Source organism: Eurosta solidaginis, chromosome 2 (genome assembly GCF_040869045.1).
Source record: "Eurosta solidaginis isolate ZX-2024a chromosome 2, ASM4086904v1, whole genome shotgun sequence".
NCBI classification, from domain to species: Eukaryota; Metazoa; Arthropoda; class Insecta; order Diptera; family Tephritidae; genus Eurosta; species Eurosta solidaginis.
In genome coordinates, this window is record NC_090320.1 from 119,605,135 (window position 1) to 119,624,247 (window position 19,113).

General features: G+C 36.3%; 1 protein-coding gene across 7 annotated transcripts in view; it reads right to left on the minus strand.

The window, feature by feature from the left end:
• TBC1D16 (TBC1 domain family member 16) overlaps window positions 1-19,113 on the minus strand; it is a 435,866-nt gene that overhangs the window by 269,417 nt on the left and 147,336 nt on the right. The window lies entirely within an intron of this gene.

Here is a 19,113-nt window from a genome sequence, read left to right on the forward strand (position 1 = left end):
ATTAAAAAGATGGTTGGTGTCATGTGGGGACACATTGCAAGCGGGGCATACTGTAATATGACCATCGTGGTCATCTTTATTTCCATCGTAGTGGACACAGGTTATCGCCCAAACGCTTTAATGCCACTTGAGTAAGGCACACAATACTATTTAATTAAACTCACGCAAATTCACCGATTTCAATAAAAAGGAATGATGCACTTTACTTTATAGTATGTCACTTTTTATTTGTACTTATAAAATGTTTAGAATTTAACACATATATATATATATGGGGTATTCCATCCCATTTCGACCAATTTTGAACCCGACCCCTTTACAATTGGCTGAAAGTTTTTCTTCTTTTTCTAGCTTACGAAAGACGTTTTTCAGAAGTTTTTCAAATTTTTTCATCCAACTCAAAAAAAGTTATGAATTTAAAAAAAAACACCGTTTTTGTTTTCAAAATGCTATAACTTTTTCAAAAATTGAGCGTTTGGGATCTTTTTTTTTTATTGTTTTTTAATGTACTTTTCGGAAAAAAATCAAAAAAAATTTTAAAGTTTTTTTTTTGTAATTTTTCAGTTTTTCGAGATTTTTCGAATTTCGCCATTTTTTTTTCTCATAAAAAACTTCAATCAATTCTGCAATCATCCCCACTAATCCCGGAGTGGGCCCATATTTTTTTTTTTTATTTAATTGAAAAAAAACTTAAAAAATTTTTTTGTATTTTTTCCGAAAAGTACATTTAAAAACAAATTTAAAAAAAAACAAGATCCCAAACGGTAAATTTTTGAAAAAGTTATAGCATTTTAAAAAAAAACACCGTTTTCTTTTTAAAAATTGATAACTTATTTTGAGTTGGACACCGTTTTTGTTTTCAAAATGCTATAACTTTTTCGAAAATTAACCGTTTGGGATCTTTTTTCTTTTTTTAATTTGTTTTTAAATGTACTTTTCAGAAAAAATTCAAAAAAAATTTTAAAGTTTTTTTTTGTAATTTTTCAGTTTTTCGAGATTTTTCGAATTTCGCCTTCAATTTTTGAAAAAGTTATAGCATTTTGAAAACAAAAACGGTGTTTTTTTAAATTCATAACTTTTTTTGAGTTGGATGAAAAAATTTGAAAAACTTCTGAAAAACGTCTTTCGTAAGCTAGAAAAAGAAGAAAAACTTTCAGCCATTTCTAAAGGGGTCGGGTTCAAAATTGGTCGAAATGGGATGGGATACCCCATATATAAATGCGAGATACTTAAATTCACGACTTGTCGGGTCAAAATGCGCGGAATTAATTGGCTTCTTTTCATTTGACAGACAGCCCTTATTGTGAATGTGTTGTTTTGACAGGTAACCCTAATTGTGAATTATGGTTGTGTTTAATAAGCATTGCTTGACTTTATGGTCAAGCAACCCTTACCGTAAGGGTTACCTTACATCATCCCCCTTTGGAAAAGAAGAATTGGCCAAATTCTTCTGTCCCAAAAGCGATGTAATTTATCTTAAAAAATGTAACAGTCTTTTAAAATTTAAATCTACATTTATGTTTAGATCTAAATTAAAAATTAAATTCTAACGTCTAGTTCTAAAGTAGGACTTAAATTTAATTTTTATAATTAGAAAAAAACATTTTTTGTTTTAATTCTACTGTATGAATTAAGTTCTTAATTTTTAATGATTGTTTAAATTTATTTGATTTCATTATCTTTTTTTTCAAATTTGAAAGAAAAAATATTTTATTTCTAATTTAACAATAGAGATTAATTTTAAATAATCTTGAATTTAAAAATTTAATTTAATTAATTTTTCTTATTCTATTTTTATGTACTATTTTTTCCTTTTTCGTTTCGTCATCAATTAACGTGACGTTTACACCGTCAATACCTATTACGGTATAAGGACCAATATAGATACTACTATGTTTGTCGCGGGGTTCTTTTTCAAGCAATACCTTGTCAAACATCTTGACAGATATTGGTTGTGAACTTTTGTTATATCCGGTTTGATTTTTTAATTTGTGTTCTGTAACGGCTTTATTTGCTAATCCGTGAGTTTTTTGAAAACGAAATTTAACTTCTTTCGAACAGTTTTCTATGTTGTAAATCGGGTTGTTGTTGTTGTTGTAGCGATACGGTTGCTCCCCGAAGGTTTAGGGAGTGATCGATGTGATGGTCCTTTGCCGTTTACAGATCCGGTACGCTCCGGTAACACAGCATCATTAAGGTGCTGGCCCGACCATCTCGGGAACGATTTATATGGCCACATTAAACCTTCAGGCCAATCCGGTATTTTAGTCGCCTCTTACGACAGGCATTCCTACCGCGGGTATATTCTAACCCCCTGACCCGCTGGGTCTATTTTATCGGTTTGCAGTTCCTTTGGTAAATTAGCTGCTTTGCCAAAGACTAATTCATATGGTGAGAATTTATTATCGAATACTGTGTTTGTTGTTGTGTTATGAAGAAAAGTGAAATATTTCAAGTAAACATCCCAGTCGGAAAAATTAAGATTTAGATAAGATCTTAAATATTCATTGAAAACTCTGTGGTTTCGCTCTACTGTACCAAGAGTTTCATGATGGTACGCTGTGCAAAATTTGTGGTCGATTTCTAATAGTTTTGTTAGCTCTGAAAAAGTTTCATTTTTGTATTCGGTACCTAAATCAGTTTTAATTGTTTTCAAAATGCCATATATTAGTATGAAATTTTCAAAAATAGCTGATGCAACCGTTTTTGCACTTTTATCAGGTATTGCAACCGTTACTAAGTATTTGCTGAGATCGCATATAATGGTGACAGCGAACTTGTTAACATTATCGGATTGAGGTAGAGGTCCTATAGTGTCAATATCAACAATGTCGAATGGCTTACAGGGTGTTCCGGTTAGGACTAAATCTTCTTTTGTTTTTGGCTTTACCTTGTTTAAAAGACATTTTTCGTAGTTTTTAACAAATTTCGCTATATCGCGCGTCATGCCTTTCCAGTAATATTTGGTTCTGAGTTTTGCATAAACTTTTTTGCTACCGAAGTGTCCTCCTAAAATTGGGTCGGTATGGTATATTGTTATCAGTTGTTGTTTTTTGTCTTCGTCTGTCACAGTTTCTACGGGTTCGGTTAGGATGATTTCTAAATTTTTTAAAATTTTATTCCCAGTGGTTTTCAGATCTGATATCGAAAAATATTTAAAAAGATTATCATTTCTTTGCAATTCAATTATATTAATATTGCGCTTGCCAGCTTCTTTTTGGAGCTTCAAAAGTAATTCATCTAAATGTATTATTTTGTTAGCACACGCAACCTTAATTAACTAAATTTGTTTGTGTTTTAAATGCGCATTTATCTCAAAATTCGTAATTTTACCACTTTTATCATAATTTATTTGGGATTTTATTCTGGGTATTTTCTTTGAAAATTTGTTTGAAAATGTATCATAAACTTGTTATTTTATATTTTCCTTTACTTTATCTTCTTTGCCTATTTGTTGATACGTTAATTGTTCTTGATTTGCCTGTGATCTAGCCTGTACCGCTAAAATTGATTTTCCTGAATTTTTAATTTCTTCTATTGTGATGCGAGAGAGTGCATCTGCTCCTATGTTCGTTTTACCTTTTATGTATTCAATAGTGAAGTTGTATTCTGCCAGTTCAAGTCTGATACGTGAAAGTTTTGAAGAGGGGTCTTTCATATTAAACAAGTAAACTAATGGACGGTGATTGGACTTGACGGTAAAGTGTGTGCCATAAACGTATAGTCTGAATTGTTTGATTGCAAAAAATATAGCCAAAAGTTCTAACTCAATTATTGATTTCTTCTGTTCTGAATTATTAAATGATTTGGACGCGAAACAAATTGGTAAGTCAATGCCATCTTCATTTTGACTTAAAATGGCACCACAAACAATTTTTGAAGCGTCGACAGTAATTATAAATTTCTTTTTGATGTCTGGGTATTGGAGAATTTGAGGAGAAATTAATAATTTCGAAGTTTTTCAAATGCTATATCACACGACTCATCCCATTTAAATTCTACTCTTATCCTGCTAAGTTTATTTAAAGGTGCTGCTATTGAAGCAAAATTTGGTATAAAACTTCGATAGTAATTGGCGAATGCCACGAATCGTCTTACTGCATATTTATCACAAGGTTTCGCATATTTCTTTATTGCAATTATTTTGGAATCGTCGGGAAGTAGACCTTTTGATGAACATTTGTGTCCTAGGAAAGTGACTTCTGAACGCATGGTTGCATTTTTCGGGATTTAGACGGAAATTAAATTTTTTGCATGTTCGAAAGACTTGTTCTAAATTTTTAAGATGGTGAGCTTCGCTACACCCAATGGCTATAAGAAATTGGGAGAAATTCCTGAAAAGGCAAAAGACATCATTCTTGAGAATGAATTCGGCGCTACGTTTAAACCGAATGGTAAAACTTTCCATCGAAAAGCACCACGATCAGTGCTGAATGAGGTGATGTCTCTAGAATCTTTATTTAATGGAATTTGATGAAAACCTGAATACAAATTCAATGTAGAAAAATATTTTGCTCTGCCTAGATTATCAAGAATATTGTCTATTCGTGTCTGCTATAAATTTTTTGTTTACGGCTCTAAAGTCGACACACATGCGGTAGGATTTCTGTCCATTTGGATTTTTCTTTGGTACAAGTATCAATGGGCTATTATAGTTGGAATAACTGTGTTCTATAAGATCATTGTGTAATAAATTATCAACTTGTCTATTAATTTCCTCTCTCTGACAATATGGTAAGCGGTAATTCTTTATGTAAACAGAATTTTTATCTGTCAATCGTAATTTCTGTTCATAAAAGTTGTTAAGCGACATACGATCGGTCTTTAGTGCAAAACTATCATCATATTTTAGACATAAATCGAGAAGTTTTGGTTTGGCATAATTTGGCATTTGTTTTTCTAAAATTGACTTTAATTCCTCTGACCTTTTCGAATCTTTTGAAATATCATTGATTTTATACACGTTATAGTTAGTGATTTCATCCGTAACTATGTTACAATTTCTAATATATTTTACCTCATCAGTGATGTATTTTACCGTCAGTGACGATTATTGGATTGTTAATGTCAACAATACACTTTGCGGTGAACACACCACTACAATTTTCCTGTGCGTCTATAAAAACTGGATATTTAGATTTTTTCAGCTGAAATAAGCGATAAACTTCGCATCTAGGGGGAATTACCAAGGTATTATCGTTTGTATTATGTAAAATTGAGATTTTATGAATATTTTTGCCAATGCCAATTGTTATGCTCCAGTTTGCATAGTCTATTATGCAATTGTATTTTTTCAAAAAATCTTTGCCTAAAATACCATCTGACGGTATGTTGAATTTGTCATCTACTACATTTAGAGTATGTGGAATTGAAAAATTTGAATAAAAAAGTTCTGTTTTAATGGTACCCAATGTTGAAACTGTATCTGTCGTAACACCCGTTATATTTATGATATTGTTGTTATTTATAGAAATATTTTGTTTTAAACTTGAAAATTTTATAATTGATATATCAGCCTGTGTATCTACTAAGAAAGTGCATGTTTTAAAAGAGTCATTGCAATTCAATTCGATAAAATCTGAGTAGTTCAGGTTTAGACAATAGATTGACTTATTTTGAAAAACGTTATTTAATTCAGATTCTGGTCCCCCAGTGTTCGCTCCTGAGGGCCGTTGGCGTTTAAAGTGCGAACACTAGCGTTATTTGTGGATATTTGAACGTCGATTCTTGTTGTTACTGTTGTTATTGCTGTTGTTTCTGTTTACGGGCCTGCTATTGTTATGACGAAAATTATCATTACTTCGCAGGCCATAATTATTGTTGTGATTATGCCTATAATTGTTATTGTTGTTTCTGTTAAAATTGTTGTTGTACCTCGAAAAGTTGTTCCTGCTATATTGATTTGACTTGAAGTTACCTCGAAAACTACTATTTTAACTGTTATAACGCGATCTAAATGCTAATACCTGCCTTTCACTTGCTTGGTTATTTAGTTCTACGATCATTTTCGCAACTACATCCTTAGAATCAGTACACGTAGTTGACGCTAAAATTGATTTTACTAGGTCTGAGCGAGTGTTAAGCCGACAAACGTTGACGGTTTGTTCGACTGCCATCTCGTGCGCTTTTTCCTGAGTCATTCCTTCTATAACTAATGATCGTTCTAAAGCATCGGAAAGTTCCTCAACACGTTTGGCGAATTCCGAGTGATTATTATTAAAAACGTTTAAAGATGCAATTTTCCCTGCAACAACTTTTGAGTTGTCAGGTTTTATTCTACCTTTTAACGCATCTTTTATTTGTTGAATTGTTGTTACTTCATTTGGAATTGCCTCACGCGCTTTTCCTTCTAACTTGGATTTTATAAACGAAATGAAAGTATTTGTTAAATTTTGTTCCATCAAATCTTCTATCAAAATTATTTTATCTATAAAGGATGCAAGTGAAAGCGGATCGCCGCTGTAGTTTTCTCTAATTATGGATGCACACATAGTAATAAAAGTTTTCTTTTGTTCTGGAGTCGCCATTGTTGGTTGTTCTTCGCTGATTGTATCTAAATTATTATTGTGAAGTGAATTGGAAAACCCAGGGTAATCCTCAAGAAAAGATACGGTACTTTTTTTAATAATACTAGCTTTGTATGCTGAAGTTGTTGGTGCGTCAGAGAATTCTTCCTCAGTGTCAACATCAGAACTTGATTCGCTTTCTTGTATTAATTCCAAAAGATCTTTGGGTATTTTTATATTGCAGTTAATTCTAGAAAAACATTTAGTGAGTTGTTCTCTGCACTTTGACAAACTTTCGATTATTGACCTAGGCTTATCTCCATTTTCAAAATATGAATTTACTTGTTTTATAATTTCGTTATAGCTTTTAATTAAAGCATCTTCATATTCGATTGACTTTTTCCCTGAGATGGATCGGTTATTTAAAACTCGTTTGGTAACTTTAGTGAAATTAGAACGTAAATCTTTGAAATTGGAATCAAAATCTGACATTTGACACTGACATCTGAAACTTTACTACATTTATTGAAAATGTTTTGGAGGTATAAAAGTTGTTTTGTAACAAAAAAATCGAAAAATTTTAAGGTTAACGCTGATAGGCACAGTTTATACAAAAATTTGGTTTAAACTATTCATTCACTCGGTAATTGTTGTACGCAATTAAAAAAAATAAATTTTTTTTGTAAAATCAGAGAAGATTCGAAATATTCAAAATCGATGAGTTAATTGATAAATGGTAAAGAAGATTCGCATATTCGAAAGGCACTGTATTCGTGACTTACTTTGAAGGAATTGTAAATGCAAGTGAATGTTGAAATATTGTATTCGTTTGATAATGAAAAGAAACTGTTTTAGTATTTGAAAGACACTGTATTTGATGGATAGTTTGCAAAGAATCGTAAATGCAAAATATGTTGAAATATTTGAAAGACACTGTATTCGTGTGATACTTCGGAGGAATTGTTTAAATATTTGGATGGCACTGTATTCGTTGAGAAAAATATGTAAATATTTATAATGTTAAGATGCTTAATTTCCGAAGAAATAATTCGAAAAAGAGAAAAAGTAAGTTTTCACCTATAAAAATAAATTTTCACCATTACCATTATGTGGCTGTAACCTGTCTATATTGATATTTAAAGTCAATGAGAATTTTCAAAATTGATTAGCTTTCAATAATTATCGCAAAATTTTGGCGAAAAGATTTGATACATATAAGATTGCTGTATAATTTGCGTTTCAAAAAGGTTTTAAAAAAATGTATAAATTTGAAAAAATATTTTTCCGATTGTATTTATTACGAAGCAATGTTCGCATTTTAAATAAAAAATTCAAGTTCCATATTAATGATCGAAAAAGAAAGAAGATAGTAATATATGCGTGATAATATGCATGTGGTGGCCGTATATTTAAAATTATTTTTTTTTTGTTTATGTACATTCGATTTTTTTCTATATTTAAATGTTTATATGTTTATATTTCAATGTAATTGTTCATGTATGTAAGTTTTTCTATTTGAAGAATTTAAATTTGGTAAACTATTTAATTGAACAGATTTATGAAAAAGTGTAATTGAAAAATTCAATTTCTTAGATTAATTAGTTTAACATGTTATTGTTTTTAAAGTAGAAAAAGTGTGTTGCTACATGTGTAGTATACAAATGTCTATAGGAAAAGTATGTTTATAAGCAAAAGTTTTAAATTATGTTGCTACATGCATAGGCTACATGCGTATTACGAAAAAATTTTGCTAAGTTTATAGTATACATGTATATTGAGAAAAAGTAAAATGTCTAGTTATGTACAGAAATCAAATGTTACATATATACGTATTCTACTCTACTGTACCGTCCTTTTGTGCTGCCTTCGCTTGTACATTGCTGTAATTTGTTGTTGCTGGTTTTCTTTGCTATTGTCTACCGTGCTGCTGTTGCCGACTGCTTCTGCCTCTCGTTCTTCATGCTCTTTTTGTACTCAGTTGATCAGAGCTCACAGAGTATATTAAGTTTGATTGGATAACGGTTGGTTGTACATATATAAAGGAATCGAGATAGATATAGACTTCCATATATCAAAATAATCAGGATCGAAAAAAAAATGTGATTGAGCCATGTCCGTCCGTCCGTCCCTCCGTCCGTTAACACGATAACTTGAGTAAATTTCGAGGTATCTTGATGAAATTTGGTATGTAGATTCCTGAGCACTCATCTCAGATCGCTATTTAAAATGAACGATATCGGACTATAACCACGCCCACTTTTTCGATATCGAAAATTTCGAAAAACCGAAAAAGTGCGATAATTCATTACAAAAGACAGATAAAGCGACGAAACTTGGTAGATGAGTTGAACTTATGACGCAGAATAGAAAATTAGTAAAATTTTGGACAATGGGCGTGGCACCGCCCACTTTTAAAAGAAGGTAATTTAGAAGTTTTGCAAGCTGTAATTTGGCAGTCGTTGAAGATATCATGATGAACTTTGGCAGGAACGTTACTGCTATTATTATATGTACGCTCAATAAAAATTAGCAAAATCGGAGAAGGACCACGCCTACTTTTAAAAAAAAATTTTTTTAAAGTAAAATTTAAAAAAAAAAATTAATATCTTTACAGTATATAAGTAAATTATGTCAACATTCAACTCCAGTAATGATATGGTGCAACAAAATACAAAAATAAAAGAAAATTTCAAAATGGGCGTGGCTCCGTCCTTTTTCATTTAATTTGTCTAGGATACTTTTAACGCCATAATTCGAACAAAAACTAACCAATCCTTTTGAAATTTGGTAGGGGCATAGATTTTATAACGTTAACTGTTTTCTGTGAAAATGGGCGAAATCGGTTGATGCCACGCCCAGTTTTTATACACAGTCGTCCGTCTGTCCTTCCGCATGGCCGTTAACACGATAACTTGAGCAAAAATCGGCATATCTGTAATGAACTTAGTTCACGTGCTTACTTGAACTCACTTTATCTTGGTATGAAAAATGAACGAAATCCGACTATGACCACGCCCACTTTTTCGATATCGAAAATTACGAAAAATGAAAAAAATGCCATAATTCTATACCAAATACGAAAAAAGGGATGAAACATGCTAAGGTAATTGGATTGTTTTATTGACGCGAAATATAACTTTAGAAAAAACTTTATAAAATGGTTGTGACACCTACCATATTAAGTAGAAGAAAATTAAAAAAGTTCTGCAGGGCGAAATAAAAAACCCTTAAAATCTTGGCAAGTACTACATATATAAATAAATTAGCGGTATCCAACAGATGATGTTCTGGGTCACCCTGGTCCACATTTTGGTCGATATCTGGAAAATGCCTTCACATATACAACTACCACCACTCACTTTTAAAACTCTCATTAATACCTTTAATTTGATACCCATATCGTACAAACTTATTCTAGAGTCACCCCTGGTCCACCTTTATGGCGATATCTCGAAAAGGCGTCCACCTATAGAACTAAGTCCCACGCCCTTTTAAAATACTCATTAAAACCTTTCATTTGATACCCATATCGTACAAACATATTCTAAAGTCACCCCTGGTCCACCTTTATGGCGATATCTCGAAAAGGCGAACACCTATAGAACGAAGGCCCACTCCCTTTTAAAAATACTCATTAACACCTTTCATTTGATACCCATATCGTACAAACAAAGTCTAGAGTCACCCCTGGTCCACCTTTATGGCGATATCTCGAAACGGCGTCCACCTATGGAACTAAGGATTACTCCTTTTTAAAATACTCATTAACACCTTTCATTTGATACCCATATCGTACAAACGCATTCTAGAGTCACCCCTGGTCCAACTTTATGCCGATATCTCGAAAAGGCGACCACCTATACAACAACCATCACTCCCTTTTAAAACCCTCATTAATACCTTTAATTTGATACCCATATCGTACAAACACATTCTAGAGTCACCCCTGGTCCACCTTTATTGCGATACCTCGAAAAGGCGTACACCTATAGAACTAAGGCCCACTCCCTTTTAAAATACTCATTAACACCTTTCTTTTGATACCCATATTGTACAAACAAACTCTAGGGTCACCCCTGGTCCACCTTTATGGCGATATCTCGAAACGGCGTCCACCTATGGAACTAAGGATTACTCCCTTTTAAAATACTCATTAACACCTTTCATTTGATACCCATATCGTACAAACGCATTCTAGAGTCACCCCTGGTCCAACTTTATGCCGATATCTCGAAAAGGCGACCACCTATACAACAACCATCACTCCCTTTTAAAACCCTCATTAATACCTTTAATTTGATACCCATATCGTACAAACACATTCTAGAGTCACCCCTGGTCCACCTTTATGGCGATATTTCGAAACGGCATCCACCTATAGAACTAAGGCCCACTCCCTTTTAAAATACTCATTAACACCATTCGTTTGATGCCCATATTGAACAAACAAATTCTAGAGTCACCCCTAGTCCACCTTTATGGCGATATCTCGAAACGGCGTCCACCTATGGAACTAAGGATTACTCCCTTTTAAAATACTCATTAACACCTTTCATTTGATACCCATATCGTACAAACGCATTCTAGAGTCACCCCTGGTCCACCTTTATGGCGATATCTCGAAAAGGCGACCACATATACAACAACCACCACTCCCTTTTAAAACCCTTATTAATACCTATATTTTGATACCCATATCGTACAAACACATTCTAGAGTCACCCAGGGCCACCTTTGTGGCGATATCTCGAAACGGCGTCCACCTATGGAACTAAGGATTTCATTTGATACCCATATCGTACAAACGCATTCTAGAGTCAACCCTGATCCACCTTTATGGCTATATCCCTAAATGGCGTCCACCTATAGAACTATGGCCCACTCCCTCATAAAATACTCTTTAATGCCTTTCATTTGATACACATGTCATACAAACATATTCCAGGTTTTCCCTCGGTTCATTTTCCTACATGGTTATTTTCCCTTATGTTGTCACCATAGCTCTCAACTGAGTATGTAATGTTCGGTTACACCCGAACTTAAGCTTCCTTACTTGTTTTTGCTTCTTTTGCTTTCTCGAATTTTTGTTCATGAGTAAATGGCGTGGTTATATTTAACCGCTATTAACGGTGCTCTGTAAAGGCGTCACAGGTGGTTGTGTTTTTAATATCACCGTTATGGCATAGTACAGCCAGTTCAAAAAATTTTATATGTGTATGTATGTATGTAACACCACAATTTTGCCAATAACTTTTCTTTCTTTCTAGTTTTTTAAAATGTATGTATATTGTGGATTTTGTTCCAAAAGAAATTTTATGGTCCGCTTCTATTTTTAAATTTGGTTTTATCTTAACCATTTAAAAAATGTTGAAAATTTATAGTTTTTGTTGTTTTTGAAATTTTATGATTTTTGTAGTTTTTCTTTTGATATTTTATATATTTTTTTTTTGTACTTTTTTGAAATTTTGTAATTTTTGTAGTGTTTGAAATTTTATGATGATTTTTTTTTGTAGTCTTTTTGTAATTTATAATGTTTTTGTAGTCTTTTTGTGATTTTATGCTACTTGATGTAATTTTTGCAAAGTTTTTCTTTGTATTTTATATTATTTTACGTATTTTTGCATATTTTTATGTTAATTTATGAATTTTGCTAATTTTTTCATATTGGTACAACCACTACGCACTTTTTTTTTGTTTCCACAACCACCACGCACTTAATTTTTGTAGCAAATTAATTAAAGTCTTTTTATTTTGTGCTGAGGGGGAATGTTCCACTTCCCCGGAGCCATTTTTCCGCATTTGTCACGGTCGCATGTAATATGACCATCGTGGTCATCTTTATTTCCATCGTAGTGGACACAGGTTATCGCCAAAACGCTTTAGGTAAGGCACACAATACTATTTAATTAAACTCACGCAAATACACCGATTTCAATAAAAAGGAATGATGCATTTTACTTTATAGTATAGTCTCTTTTTATTTGTACTTATAAGATGTTTAGAATTTAACACATATATATGTATATATAAATGCGAGATACTTAAATTCACGACTTGTCGGGTCAAAATGCGCGGAATTAATTGGCTTCTTTTCATTTGACAGATAGCCCTTATTGTGAATGTGTTGTTTTGACAGGTAAGCCTTATTGTGAAATGTGGTTGTGTTTAATAAGCATTGCTTGACTTTATGGTCAAGCAACACTTTCCGCAAGGGTTACCTTACAATGCATTTTGTATGTCGGGGTTGATTTTGGATAGGTAAGAGTTTAACCTGTTACAGTATCCAGAACGAAGTTGAGCAAGAGTGACACGCGTTTCCCTGGGGAGTATGCGTTCCTCTTCCACAAGTTTTGGGTACTTTTCTTTGAGTACTGGATTCACCGGGCAATAAAGGTCCGACGCCTGTTTGTGGAGTTCACCAAGGACCTGCTTGTGTTTTTTTGCTTCATACGGCTGGGTTCTCAGGTGCCGTATTTCCTCAAAATGCTTACGGAGATGACTCCTTAAGCCCCTAGGCGGTGTTGGCTCATCAATCAGATGCCTGTTTGGATGCCCAGGTTTCTGGGTATTCAACAGGAACTGTTTGGTTAGCGTCTCATTTCTCTCCCTGATGGAGAGTATTCTCGCCTCATTATGTAGATGGTGTTCTGGGGACATAAGAAGACAGCCCGTGGCGATTCTGAGAGCAGTATTTTGGCAGGCCTGTAGCTTCTTCCAGTGGGTAATTTTTAGGCTTGGCGACCATATGGGTGACGCGTAGCACGTAAACGGCTGGCCAATTGCTTTGTATGTAGAAATGAGCGTTTTTTATCTTTTCCCCAGGTACTGCCAGCAAGGGATTTGAGGATTTTATTACGGCTCTGGATTTTCGGAACAATTGCGGCCGCGTGCTCACCAAAATGCAGATCCTGATCAAACGTCACACCCAAGATTTTGGGATGTAGGACAGTCGGTAGCGTAGCGCCATCGACGTGGATGTTCAAAATGGTCGACATTTGGGACGTCCATGTTGTAAATAAGGTCGCGGAAGATTTAGTCGGTGATAATGCCAGGTTTCGCGAGGCGAAACAACTGGAAAGATCAGGGAGGTAGCCGTTTATTCTGTTGCAGAGCTCATCGATCTGTGGGCCGGGGCCTGTGGCCATTATTGTGCAGTCTTCGGCGTATGAAACGATAGTGACTCCTTCTGGTGGTGAAGGTAGCTTAGATATGTAGAAATTAAACAAAAGTGGGGATAGGACACCACCCTGTGGCACCTCTTGTTTAATTCTTCTTGGTTTTGATGTTTCGTTTCTAAATTGCACCGATGCCTGCCGACCACCCAGATAATTTGTGGTCCACCTTTTAAGACATGGGGGAAGGGTAGACCCTTCCAAGTCTTGCAGTAACATGCCATGGTTGACCGTATCAAAAGCTTTTGATAGGTCTAGCGCTACGGGTACTGTTTTATGGTGGGGGGTTTTGATTTCAACCGCAATTTATCTGGGTGCTGATGGCATTTAGCGCGGTGGTGGTGCTATGGAGTTTTCTGAAGCCATGCTGATGACAGGCTAGCTGCAAATTTGCTTGGAAGTAGGGGAGCAAAATGGCTTCAAGCGTCTTTGCTACTGGCGATAGGAGAGATATCGGACGATACGACTCTCCTATGTTAGCTTGTTTCCCAGGCTTTAGTAGCGGGACCACCTTGGCCATTTTCCATTTTTCTGGTATGACAAAGGTGGAAAGAGACAGGTTGAAGACATGCGCTAAGTATTTGAAACCCTCTTTCCCAAGGCTTTTAAGCATCGGCATGGCTATGCCGTCTGGGCCCACTGCTTTGGATGGTTTAGCGTGACCAATGGCATCTTCAACCTCTCAGGCGGTGATGGTAATTGGTGACGTGCTGACGTGCGTCTATCTTTGTCGACCGTCGAATGCATTACATATTGACTGCAGAAAGCGCTCGCGCATTTTTTCGGATCCGACAGCACTTTATCGCCGAAGGCGATGGAAACTTTGTCATTGTGCTTAGACGGATTCGATAGGGACTTTACGGTGGACCAAAGTTTACCCACACCGGCAGAGAGGTTACAACCTCTTAGGTGCTCCTCCCATTTCGCCCGCTTGTGTTCATCCACAAGCAATCTGATGCGTTGGTTTATATCCCTTATTTGGGCTCGCCTGGGTCGAGCTGTCTTATAAGGTCACGTTCTCTCGCTAAATTTGCGGCCTCCGCCGGGAAGTGGACCGAATTTCGGGAATTCTCCCGGCGGGAATGAAACGTGCCGAGGCGGATTCAATGACCTTGCGGAAAGCACGCTCCCCTTGGCGGGCATCAGTCGGGATAGGGAGGGCAGCAAAGAGGTTGTCTGTAAAAGATTTGTATTCGTCCCACTTTCCTTTTTTAAAGTTTATGAAAGTGCGTTTTTCTGTAACGATGAAGGCGGCGGTACGCTCGAACGGAATAAGTATAGGCAGGTGGTCGGATGCCAGTGTTACCATCGGCTGCCAGTTGACGCAGTTTACGAGTTCTGCGCTCACGATTGAGATATCCGGCGAACTGTGACATCTTCCTACCATACGTGTGGGGGCGTCTCCGTTTATTGTGCAGAACGTCGTTTCTTCTATTTGGTCCTCTTAATGCATGCCGTCGCGGAGACCAGAACATCTAGGAATGTGGCACCGCCCAAGGCAGGAGCTGCCATGTCGCAAACATATATATTCTGTGCTGGCAAACGGTGCAAACGGCTTTAGGGACTAAGAGTTTGTTTCCCTGACCTACACGATTGCTGCCGGAAAAGAGGGGGAGTGGGGGGGGGGGGGGGGGGGGGGGGGAGAAGACGGGGCAGGGACTGATGCTCAGCATTGCTACCGACTCCACTATAGTACTTATGAGTGGTAGCAGCTGTTGGAGTTGTTGGCGCCGCGGGGCGCGAGCAGCAGCGGGTACTAGTTGTGGCTGGATGCCCTGGAGCAAGAGAATATGGAGCAGTCCCGCTGCAAGGAGCTGCTGGGAGGATGACAATTTGTAGGAGGGAAGCAACAAATTAAATGGGGTTACACTGAAATGGCAGTCCTTGGTCGGGAAAAATCCCGAGTCTCTCCGGTACATAAAACCGACGGCCTTGGGAAGCGAACTTTTTTAAGACATACGCGTCGGTTGAAGAACATTTTGTACTCCAGGCTGATTTAAATAGTTTAGTTACTTGGTGTAATGCTAACTTTATGCCGCCCAACATAGAAAAATGTAAATTCATGTGTTTTTCACGTGGGAACGTACAGCCAGCTTCTTACACAATTAATAGCCAAGGTCTGGAACGCGTTGATGACTTTGTCGACTTGGGAGTTACAATGAAATGCAAACCTAGTTTCAACCTCCATATTAATGCCACAGTCAATAAAGCGAAAGTTTTAGCATTTGTGAAAAGATGGGCAAAAGAGTTTAGTGATCCTTACGTTACAAAAACCCTTTTTACATCATTGGTGAGGCCGATATTAGAATATGGATCAATAATTTGGAATCCACGTTATCAAGTTCATGTGGATAGACTAGAATCAATTCAAAAACAGTTTTTACTTTTCGCCTTGAGAAATCTTCAATGGGACTCTATATCTTCCTCCTTACACTAATCGGTGACTACTAAAAAAACCTCCCTACCTTTGCAAGTCGTAGAGAAATGCTAGGTGTACTATTTATGGCTAGACTTTTAAATAGATCGATTTCAAGCCCATTTCTTTTGAACGAAGTAAACTTGAATGTTCCACGCCGAGTTTCAAGGCATTATAAACCTATAATTCTTAAACAATGCAGAAGTAATTTCCAACCAAACGAACCTTTTCTATGTTTGTGTGAAGATTATAACTCTCACTCGAGAATAATTGATGTTTCGGACTCGCTCTTTGCCATAAAAAAACGGTGCAGAAGTAATTTCCAACCAAACGAACCTTTTCTATGTTTGTGTGAAGATTATAACTCTCACTCGAGAATAATTGATTTTTCGGACTCGCTCTGCCATAAAAAAACGGTTCTATCTTCTCTTAATAATTAAAAAATTATATTTATACTTTTAATCTATTGTATTTTGTGAATCTATATTTCTCAGCTGATGAGTTTCTCTGTAGCTGAGCGGTTTTAGATCTCGGAGCTTAAGAAGCCACTGCTTCTAACAGACTCGGTAACAATAAAAATTCTAAATAATAAATAAAACATAAATAGGAATTAGGATACAAAAAAAAAAAAAAAAACAAAAGGCAGAGCACAGCGTCCACGAAAAAAAAACGTATGTCCTGCGTGTGAAGTGTCCCCACATGAATCCGACCATATTTTCAATTGTAACAATGAACTTACGCCTCTAACACCCATCTCCCTATGGTCCGCCCTGTTGACAAAGCCAGTTTCCTTGGACTCCCGTTAGAGGGTTTTGATGACAATTTATAAGTGGTCGTGCCCATTTAATGGGGCGAAGCACTGTTAATACAACAACAACAACAACAACAGGAATTATCCGGCAAATCCAGCTCTTAAAGAAAATACCCAGAACTTGCAGAAGAGGGACGTACTCTCCCTAGGAAAATGCGCGTCAACTTCGATCTGTATACTGTAACAGGTTAAAATCTTACCTATCCAGAATCAGCCTCGACAAAAAAAAAACGTATGTCCTGCTTGTAATGTGTCCCCACATGACACTAACCATCTCTTTAATTGTAATGTGGAACCAACGCCTCTTACACTCCTCTCACTATGGTCCACCCTGTTGAAACTGCAAGTTTCCTTAAACTCCCGTTAGAGGACATTGATGATAATTTGTGATCAGTCGCACCTATTGGATGGGCTGAAGCACTGCTACAACAACAACACCATGGATCCCACCCCCGTTTCAGAGCGACCCGAAATCATTTTTCGTTTTTTTTTTTTTTTAATATATTTCGACATAAATAAAATTCTGGTAATTCTATACGACAGCATGACACTGCTAATACGCGTCCAAAAATATCGAGAGAGGTGTCAAACGACGCGCCCCAACATCAGTATTAATAATCCGAAACCGGAAAACTCGTTCAAAAGATATTAACGAAAAAGCGAGAAAAGACCCGCGGATCCCGCCACGGTGATGTCCTTCTGCGTTCACAATTTTTTTGTGGGTACATTACAACAATCACATGAAAAGCGCCAACACCTACATATACATACCATATTAAGTAGAAGAAAATGAAAAAGTCCTGCAGGGCGAAATAAAAAACCCTTGAAAACTTGGCAGGTATTACATATATAAATAAGTTAGAGGTATCCAACAGATATTGTTCTGGGTCACCCTGGTCCACATTTTGGTCGATATCTGGAAAACGCCTTCACATATACAACTACCACCACTCCCTTTTAAAACTCTCATTAATACCTTTAATTTGATACCAATATCGTACAAACACATTCTAGTGTCACCCTTGGTCCACCTTTATGGCGATATATCGAAAAGGCGGCCACCTATAGAACTAAGCACCACGCCCTTTTAAAATACTCATTAACACCTTTCATTTGATACCCATATCGTACAAACATATTCTAGAGTCACCCCTGGGCCACCTTTATGGGGATATCTCGAAAAGGCGACCACCTATAGAACGAAGGCCAACACCCTTCTAAAAATACTCATTAACACCTTTCATTTGATACCCTTATCGTACAAACAAAGTCTAGAGTCACCCGTGGTTCACCTTTATTGCGATACCTCGACAAGGCGTCCACCTATAGAACTAAGGTCCACTCCCTTTTAAAATACCCATTAACACCTTTCGTTTGATACCCATATTGTACAAACGCATTCTAGAGTCACCCCTGGTCCACCTTTATGGCGATATCTCGAAACGGCGTCCACATATGGACCTAAGCATCACTCCCTTTCAAAATACCCATTAACACCTTTCTTTTGATACCCATATTGTACAAACAAATTCTAGGGTCACCTCTAGTCCACCTTTATGGAGATATCTCAAAACGGCGTCCACCTATGGAACTAAGGATTACTCCCTTTTAAAATACTCATTATCACCTTTCGTTTTATACCCATATTGTACAAATGCATTCTAGAGTCAACCCTGGTCCACCTTTATAATGATATCCCGAAAAGGCGTCTACCTATAGAATTAAGGCCCCCTCCCTTTATAAATACTCATTAACACCTTTCATTTGATACCCATATCGTACAAACAAATTCTAGAGTCACCCCTGGTCCACCTTTATGGTGATATCTCGAAAAGGCGTTCACCCATAGAACTAAGGCCCACTACCTTTTAAAATACTCATTACCACCTTTCATTTGATACCCATATCGTACAAACAAATTCTAGAGTCAACCCTGATGCACCTTTATGGCGATATCTCTAAATGGCGTCCACCTATAGAACTATGGCCCACTCCCTCATAAAATAATCTTTAATGCCTTTCATTTTATACACATGTCATACAAACACATTACAGGGTTACCCTCGGTTCATTTTCCTTCATGGTTATTTTCCCTTATGTTGTCAACATAGCTATCAACTGAGTATGTAATGTTCGGTTACACCCGAACTTAACTTTCCTTACTTGTTTTTTGATGAGTTTTAGTGGTGTGCGATTAAAATTGGTAAT